General features: G+C 36.3%; 1 protein-coding gene and 1 long non-coding RNA gene across 2 annotated transcripts in view; one reads left to right on the top strand and one right to left on the bottom strand.

Annotated features, from left to right (window-relative positions):
- Window positions 1–4970, bottom strand: part of LOC128249269 (uncharacterized) — a 74117-nt gene extending 69147 nt beyond the window's left edge. Inside the window, exon 1 of the long non-coding RNA XR_008265357.1 lies at window positions 4874–4970. This is a non-coding gene — a long non-coding RNA (uncharacterized LOC128249269). The remainder of the gene's footprint in view (window positions 1–4873) is intronic.
- Window positions 1–10058, top strand: part of LOC106872757 (proteoglycan 4) — a 329051-nt gene that overhangs the window by 84329 nt on the left and 234664 nt on the right. The window lies entirely within an intron of this gene.

The raw sequence follows: 10058 nt of genomic DNA, 5'->3' as shown, positions 1-10058 counted from the left end.
AAAGAAAGAAAAAAAAGAACATCAGGGAATTTTAAACACACACATACACATATATATATATATACATACACACACACGTTTGTTTATTTGCCAAAGAAAGAAAAAAAAGAACATCAGGGAATTTTAAACACACACATACACATATATATATATATACATACACACATTTGCAAAGAATATCTACACTTACACACAACCTACCATATGCTGTCTTAAACATATTTGTACAATGCTTATATGAATACACACACACACACACTCATATATACAACACATGCAGTCATTCACAACAGATTCAATACCTACATTGATTATTCATCTACATACAGACATGCTACATACAAATATTCATATACATGGATATATACTCAAACACATGCTTACAAATATACATATATACTCAGATACACACACGCACACCATTCATATCTACATATATATACACTGACATTATATTTACACTTCAGAGATACATCACTTGGAAAGCTGGAATAGAAAGTTATGTAATTTCCATACACTTAAGCCTGACAATAGAGAGAGTAAACAGACATATCTAGAAGTTGAGTTCTACACCTTTGAAATATTCATCAGTTATTTGTTATTGATGCTGCATGAATTCAAAGCAATGTTTACCATATTCTTTATCTATCAATACAGCTCCATATATATATATGTATATTTATATCTTCAATAAAAAAGAAAAAGTTGTAGCAATGTAATTTCTTTTTATAAGATATATGACTTTCATTTTCCTCATGGGATATTTCGAGTCTCTGATGAGCTGTGGAAATTTCCAAAATATTCTTCTGACCAAATTTAAGTGTAAATCAATTTATATTATAAAAGAAATTAAATGATGCACCATAAAAATTAAACTTTAAATTTAAACCTACTGATGTGGTTATTGACTGATATAAGCCTGATATCAACGAATATGAATTGTAATATCATTTCTTGTTCTTTCTAAGATTTCCCCTGAAAATGCATCACCTCAATTTAGCTGCAGAGAAATAAAATTTCTTACAGTCAATGTACTTTTTGTGTGAGATGTTTGGGATGGGATAAGAAAAATAGTTTGAATGGTGAAGAGAAATGCATGCTAGAAAATCAGCAGATATTAATTCTCTGGAGTTCTTTGCGAATTCAGTTATTTCTGAAATATGTTTTCAATCAATTGTAAAATCCTGTTTACAAATTTATAGATCAATCATCACCAAGGCGAGTGTCTTCTGAAGCCATGGGCTGACCAAACCTTTGTAAGTGGATTTGTGGATTTGGTAAATGTAAACTTAAAGAAGCCATGTGTGTGTGTGTGTATGTATGTGTGTGTGTGTGTAAGCACTCTGTATAGTTACATCTCTGTGTGTATGAGGTTGAGAGGAAAGTCTAGCTGGCAGAAGTTTCTAAAATACTAATCAAAACCATCTGACCAATCAGAGAAACAATGTGTACATTGTAAATATTTTTAACTTTTAGATTTTTTTTTCCCTCTCTCTATATTAATCTTTTTGTTTTCAGGTTTCTTATTTCCACCCACCATTATAGAAACGTTTACTTCCCCTTCAATTCCTGACACCAAAAGTTTTCATCTCACAGAAAGCAGTTTGTTCTGCTCCCAAAGATTTATACTTATTTTCTGACTTCTGTTTTTTTTTTTTATTCCCCTCCTGGCATCAAATATTCAGCTTCTCTCAGTTCTCAGTATATTTCTAATCTACCAAATATCTATTCTCTCCCCCAATCACTCTTTCTTTGGGTACTGTTATATGGTTTTTATACCAAAAGTTTTAGCATTCAGAATTTCATCCAAAAACCAGCTTTTATGTCAAGAACAAGGAATTTAACCAATTTCTTCTGAAATCTTTTAACCCCTTGGCATTTAAAATGGCCATATCAAGACCAAATATTTTATCTGTTTTATGTTCAAAGCTGCAAGATCTGGCCTCTTACACCTACCCTACAATGCCATTCCAAAAATGAAACAGTCATACCATCAAAATTTTGAAGTTATGACATAATTCATGATTTAATTCAAAATAATGGGAGTTACATTTGACTGGACTCTACAGTAAGGTCTTGCATATCCAGTTGAGGATTTTCTGGTTCAGTTTGTATGAAAGTTGGTGACAATTCTGGTTTGGACTTTTGACTGTTCTTTCTAGCATGTAAGGCGACTTGTTAAGGCTCACCTCTTTGTTTAAATGTACACTAATTTTACATATATATATATACACACACACAAACATACACATGTATAGATACACAAACACATATATACACATACACATATTTACATACGTATATATGTGTATATATATTATGTATATGCACACTCATACACACACACACACACACACACACAGATAATGAACAAAGAAAACTCTCTCTCTCTTCGTACAAAGGAAATTCCTGCATTGTTCTCTTTCAAATTGCTGCCAAATATAAACATAATGTAAGAACAAAAACAAACAAAAACGGTATGGAGCAAATGTTGACAATTCCCAAGAAACTCTAGGTCAATGGTACAGATTGGAGTCAGGCTGGTTGGCAGGCTGGCTGGCAGGCTGGCTGGTTGGTCAGCTGGTTCAGTTAAATAATTGGGGCAATAACTAAACATCATCATCATTCATTATGGAAATTTAACGAGTTTACACATAAGCTGTAGACAAGGCTGTGTGGTACAGAAGCTTGCTCGGTAACCACATTGTTTCAGGTTCAGTCCCACTGTGTGACAATTTGGGCAAGTGTCCTCCTACAATTTTGAAGGAAGGGGTTACTTAACATCGCTCCCAGCACTGTGGAAGCACGTGACTTAGTGGTTAAGGCATTGGACTCCTGATCGTAAGATTGCGGTTTCAATTCCTGGACCGGGTGACGTGTTGTGTTTTTTTAGGAAAACCTTTCGTTTCACATTGCTCCGCAGTTCACTCAGCTGGCAAAAATGAACAATCCTGTAACAGACTGGTGTCCCATCCAGGTGCTGAACATATGTGCTATGGAACTGGGAAACCGGCCCTTATTAGTCGACATGACTTTCAACTTTTTACTCCCAGCACTTGTATTTTATTTTACTATTTCATTGACCGTGGGGGCACATGGCTCAGTGGTCAGGGAATTCAGCTTACAATTATGAGGTTAGGATTTTGATTCCCGGTGGCACATTGTGCCCTTGAGCAAGACACTATATTTCATGTTTCTCCAGTCCCACTCAGCTGGCTAAAATGAGTTGCACTTGTATTTCAAAGGGCCAGTCTTGTCACATTCTGTGTCATGCTGAATCTCCCTGAGAACTACATTAAGGGTACACATGTCTGTGGAGTACTCAGCCACTTGGGTGTTAATTTCATGAGCAGGTTGTTCCATTGATCGGATCAGCTGGAACCCTTGTTGTTGTAACTGGTCGAGTGCTGGTTATTGATCCTGAGAGAATGAAAATTGAAGTTGACCTTAGTGAGATTTGATCTCGGAATATAAAGAGCTGTAACAAATACTGCTGAGCATTCTTTTTGATGCTCTGCTGGTTCTACCGGCAATTACAGTTGTTCCCTATTTAGGTATGAGGCCAACAATCAGCCCCAGTAGAGTTGACTTTGTCAGGCTTTTGAAGCAGAAATCTGGGACAAAATATTGAAATGCCATTTTGAGTGCTTCAACAACTCTGCCAACCAATCACTTATCCATCCATCCCTCTACCCAGCCATCCATCTATCTACCCATCTATTCATCCATCTATCCATCTATACCTCAAGTAACCCATGTCAACATGGAAAATAGACATTAAATGATGATGATGGGATACACACACAAATTCATATATATGTGTGTGTGTGTGTGTATATATATATGTATATATATATAATACAAATAATATGTGAGTGTATGCATATATACGTACATGTATGTACATACTTACAGCTACCTGTATATACAGATGCATATCTGGGTACAGGACATTGTAAACAAAGCGTAGACAAAATGATAAACGAGTACAGAAAACATACAGGCCACATAGAGAACATCTCCTTCATCAGCTGCCCCCATTCTAACACAGGCATTTCGAAGAGTAGTCTTCGTACAATATATATATATATATTCTCCATACAATATATAAACTGTGCTAGTGCTTTACTCAACACATTGACATATACCCATTAGTCCCCAAAATTACATATATATATATATGTGAGTGGCTGTGTGGTAAGAAGCTTGCTTACCAACCACCTGGTTCCGGGTTCAGTCCCACTGTGTGGCACCTGTGTGGCAAATGTCTTTCTATTATAGCCACGAGCCACCCAAAGCCTTGTAAGTGGATCTCGTTGATGGAAACTGAAAGAAGCCCATCGTATATATGTGTGTGTGTTTGTGTGTGTGTATGTGTTTATGTGTCTGCGTTTTCCCCCCCATCATCGCTTGACAACTGATACTGGTGTGTTTATGTCCCTGTATTTTAGCGGTTCAGCAAAAGACACCGATAGAATAAGTACTAGGCTTACAAAGAATAAGTCCTGGGGTCAATTTGTTTGACTAAAGGCAGTGCTGCAGCATGGCTGCAACCAAATAAGTGAAACAAATAAAAGAATATGCACACATACACACACACAGGCAGACACAGACACACACACACACACACACATATATATATATATATATCATCATCATCATCATCATCATCGTTTAACGTCCGCTTTCCATGCTAGCATGGGTTGGAGATTTGACTGAGGACTGGTGAAACCGGATGGCAACACCAGGCTCCAATCTAATTTGGCAGAGTTTCTACAGCTGGATGCCCTTCCTAACGCCCCCCCCACACACACACACACACAGCTAAGCACACACAGATATTTCCATGCTGATATGTTTATATATAACTTACATGAGAATAAATGTGTGTTCTCTGTATTATGACACCATATTTCATGTTAAACCTGGACTGCTGTCAAATGTATTATATTTCACCAATAAACTCTGACATCAACTGACAAATCTCTCTCTCTCTCTCTTTCTCTTTTCACACACACACACACACACACATACTCTTACACATGGACACACAGACATAATGTCTACACACACACTCATGCGCAGATAAATCATTTACAACTTTGAGATCTTCAGTCAGTATTTGTTTTTAGCATTCATCATGTTTATTTTGTTTTTTCTTTTTCTTTACTGTTTTTGCATTAGTAATAGTAAGTTTTGTAGTAGTGGTGGCAGTGGAGGTGGTGATGGCTGTGGCAATAATGTAGTGTGGTGGTGGTGGTGGTGGTGGTGGTGGTAACCGAGAAAGTGATTGTCCAATGTTGTTGCTGTTTGGCCATCCAGATCATACCTAATTTAGCAAATCAATGAGCAAAGGTTTTCGTTTTTCCACCCATGACCTTCCCATCTATTTCCTGTGTACAACAGAACCCATGAACGCTTTATTCACAATGTGCTGTTTTCTTCAAGATGATATGATGTGTAGAAGCATAGCCAAGTTCTAAAATTAGGGGAAGCAAACATAAAAAATGGGGCCCATGACACGTACCAAATAATTTTTAATTGTATGTCAGTGTGTATCTAATATAATTTTCTATGTCAGGTAAGTTTAGAATACCAGGTTTTGATGTTGTGACTTAATTTGTAAACAACTTTCTTAGTCATATGTCAAATGATAGTCGTGGCAGTATGTTTGTTTGTTTTGTGTGTGTGTGTCTACGTGCACGTAATTATTTTACCTTTATTTACCATTTATTTCCTTTCTTCACTTCCACCACCACCATAGTTAAAATAGGCAAGTAGGTCAGTGATAGAGACAGAGGCAAATGGATGTGGTGGTGGTGGTGGGGAAAGAGGCAGAACAGGGGGGGCGGCTGGGAGAGAAAGTTGTTGTCTTAGGGATTTAGGTTCTTTTTTTTTTTTTTAGCCCCTAGTAAACCCTGATTATGCAGACATAACTGTATGGTTTAGAACAGTCGTGAACAAACTGTGGCCCATGGGACTGTCTAAATGGCATGCCTAACAAACAAAAAAAAAATCTTGAATTTGTGTTTTTAGTGGTGTGGCCACCTTTCTGATATTCCTCATACAGGGCCCATTACTCAAGGAAAGGTTGCTCATGCCTGGTTTTGAAGTTCATTTTGAAAATACAGGATTTAGTGGGTATGGCAAGGATAGCACAACTCTTTGGGACAAATATCTTCTACTATAACCCCAGGTAAACTTGACCCTTCATAAATGAAGATCATCATTTAACATCCACCTTCCATGCTAGCATGGTTGGGATGGTCTGACAGGAACTGGCCAGGCAGGAGCCTGCAACAGACTTCTGTATCTGTTTTGGCAGGGTTTTTACCTCTGGATGCCCTTTCTAACACCAACCACCCAACAGAGTACACAGTGCTTTTTACATGGCACAAGCACAAGTGAGGTCAGTTTTGCCAAGGTTTTTACAGCTGGATGCCCTTTCAAACGCCAACCACTTTACTAATGTGGACTGGATGTGTTTTGTTTGGTATCAACACTGACTGGGTCACCAAGTAACTTGTAAGACAAAGATGCTTTGAAAGGAGAGAGGGGCATTTGAGGAGGTAATTTTGTGTCAGATGATAGAAGTTTCAAGTGTGATGGGGAGGCAGAAACAGGTGTCTTACTGTAGAGAAGGTACATGGTTACCTGGCCAGTGAGAGGGAGAAACTCTTTGGCAGCTCTCTGTTTGGCAGTGAAGCAGAAACTGTTTGGCAGCTCTTTAGGAGGATTGTACATGTTCTTGTATGGTAGACTCAATCTGTTGGCCATGTTAAATACTGTCACAAGGTCCTCAGTTGCTGGCATTCAGATCACTTCTCCTGTCTGAGCATATATTCCTCCTTTCATCCCACCAGTCTTGGAGGCCCTGAAAATGGTTATCAGTGCTGCCTTTCATCCTCTAAAGACAGATATATGGTATCAGAATGGCTGTGTGGTTAAGACGTTCACTTCATAACTATGTGCTTTCCAGTTCAATCCCACTGCACAGCACCTTAGGCAAATACCCTCTACTATAGCCATAGTAGATATAGAATATAATTTTATTCTCTATACTTTTTTAGTTATAATTTTAGCTCAGGTGTGTTGCCGAATTTTGAAAAGAATATAAGTGTAACGCAAGTATAAAACGGTTGCAGAGCAACCTGGTATGGACCAATGTAAAAACAAAATGGTGCATCACAAACTGACTTAGTTGCTTGATAAATAGGATTGATAAAATAAGAATTAGAGAGAAAAAATACTAAAGCTTTGATATGATAGACAAAACCCTTGAAGGCATTGCTTTAGTTTGGCAGCAGTCCAACAGCTGAGAGTAGTAGAAAAATTAAAAAAAAGTAAAAATAGAATTTTGTTAGTAATTTTGAAATTTTAATTAATCTAACACCTTTTATTTCTAATCTTAACATAAACAAAAAAAAAACCATATGATATCATCAACTACCCTACTGTTCTTCCTCACTGTTCTTATTTCCTCTGTGCCAAATAAATGGAAGTTCCTCCACCCGACCTCACCCCAGACACCTTCATTTCCACCCTCACTACACTGCCTATTGTTAATTTTACCTAAACTAGCAATTATGGAGAATATTCTTTTGTTTGAAGTTAATATCTGTATCTTGGCGCTTTTGTTTACAGCTAATAGTTATGTCTTAAACAATATAACAGCTAGTCACATTCTTATCACTTATATTTCCGGAAAAAGCGTTGCACCTTTTTATGTTTATTTTGCATTCATTTATTTATATATATTTTTTTTAATTTCTATTACTAATAATTAATTCTTTATATATATAGTTTGTTTTTTTTAATTGAATTCCCATTTACCAAAGAAAGTAGTGCAAGTGCTTTGTTTATTTTATTCTTTTTGTGTGGTAACCATAAATCTTATGGAAAAATACTTTAAAAATTCACTCACGTATGTGCGCACACGTTTATGTGTGTGTGCACACGTTTATGTGTGTGTGCACACGTTTGTGCATGTGTGTGTGTGTGTCTTGTATTGGAATCACATTGTACTAGTTTTAAGTTTCCAATAAGGTTTCTTCATATTTTTGTTTGAGTCTGTTATAGTCTGTGTGGAATCATAAACTTCGTAAATCCATCCAAAAAATCAACTTTTCTAGATTTTCACACACTCATCATCAGGATTCCATGCCTTGAGTCATGTCAAACACATCTGATTTCTGTAAACTTTATCACAGGAATTTACTTAGATGTTGACATCTATTGGTTGGTATTTGTAATTTAAGCATTAGATGTATGGTGCTGGTTCAACATTAAAAGTACTGGTGCTGGTACCACATTAAAAGCACTGGTGCTGGGGCCACATTAAAAGCACTGGTGCTGGTACCACATTAAAATCACTGGTGCTGGTACCACATTAAAATCACTGGTGCTGGTACCACATTAAAAGCACTGGTGCTGGTACCACATTAAAAGCACTGGTGCTGGGGCCACATTAAAAGCACTGGTGCTGGTGCCACATTAAAAGCACTGGTGCTGGTACCACATTAAAAGCACTGGTGCTGGTACCACATTAAAAGCACTGGTGTTGGTGCCACATTAAAAGCACTGGTGCTGCTAGTGCCACATTAAAAGCACTGGTACTGCTGGTGCCACATTAAAAATGCCAGTACCACATTAAAAGCACTGGTGCTGCTAGTGCCACATTAAAAGCATTGGTGCTGCTGGTGTCACATAAAAAACACCCAGTACACTCTATAAATTAATGTTAGAAAGGGCATCCAGCTGTAGAAACCAAGCCAAAACAGACTATGAAACAGGAAGTTTATGTTGAAACAGAGTTCATAACTCCAACTAAAAACATTTGTCTCCCCTTACACACACTTCCTGTTTTGACACCACACTTCCTGCTTAACACAAACTTTTAACCCTTTTTTTAAACCTAACAGAACTCTCAATTTTCATGCATCCTTATTTTTCCAACCATTATATACATCAACTACCATTGAACTTCAAAAGCTCAAAGACAATATAATGTATTGGTATAGTTATTTTTTTATATATTATTTTTTTTTATATATTATTTTCTTCATTTTGTACTTCTTTGTAAGAAACATTTTCATTCTCCTTCTTGAAAATTTGCTTCACAATGAAAGCCGGTTAGAAATCTTTATTAAAACATGCTTCCAATTTAGCATTTTGCCTTATTCTTCATTTTCCTGTATATATATATATATATATATAAAATATATAGGTACATGTGTGTATGTATGCATATATAAATACGTGTATGGGTGTGTGTGTGTGTATATATATGTACCCACGCACATGAATTTATATACACATATTGTGTGTGTGTGTGTGTGTGTGTGTATATATATATATATATATACACACACATATATGCATTTATATACACATGCAATGTGTGTGTATATATATATATATATATATATATATAATTTTCAAATTGACTAGCAAGAGTGAAACCTAAGTTTTGAACAAACGAAGATATATATATATATATATATACACACACACACACACTCGCATTGTGTGTCTGTATATATGCATTTATATACACATATTGTGTGTATGTGTGCATGCATTAATTATATACATATACATAGTGTGTATGTGTGTATATAATCATTTATACACAAACAGACTCACATTTTCAAGTGTAAATAGGCTGTTTGTTTATAACGTTGTTACATTTCTTCACCAACTGAGCTGAAATAATTTGCGCACACGCATACGATTGTCTGAACCATTTTCAAATTAGAACATGATGTTACTTTATTAAGTCAATAAACTCAGTAGAAATCTGAAGCAACCTATAATCTTTGGAGGGAAGGTGCATAATTGCTATTAGAGTTACTTCCCTTACACCATTCTAACTTAACTTGTCTTATCACTAAGTTAGATAAGGATGCCTGCTAAAGTTGTGTGTGTGTGTGTGTGTATTCATATATATATCTTCGTTTGTTCAAAGCTTAGGTTTCATTTTTGCTAGTCAATTTGAAAATTAAAATACTAGGCGCTCCACACACACACACACACACACACACACACACACACACACA

This window comes from Octopus bimaculoides, chromosome 13 (genome assembly GCF_001194135.2).
Source record: "Octopus bimaculoides isolate UCB-OBI-ISO-001 chromosome 13, ASM119413v2, whole genome shotgun sequence".
Taxonomy (NCBI): domain Eukaryota; kingdom Metazoa; phylum Mollusca; class Cephalopoda; order Octopoda; family Octopodidae; genus Octopus; species Octopus bimaculoides.
The sequence above is the reverse complement of the archived record's forward strand: the minus strand, read 5'-3'. Positions and strand labels throughout refer to the sequence as shown.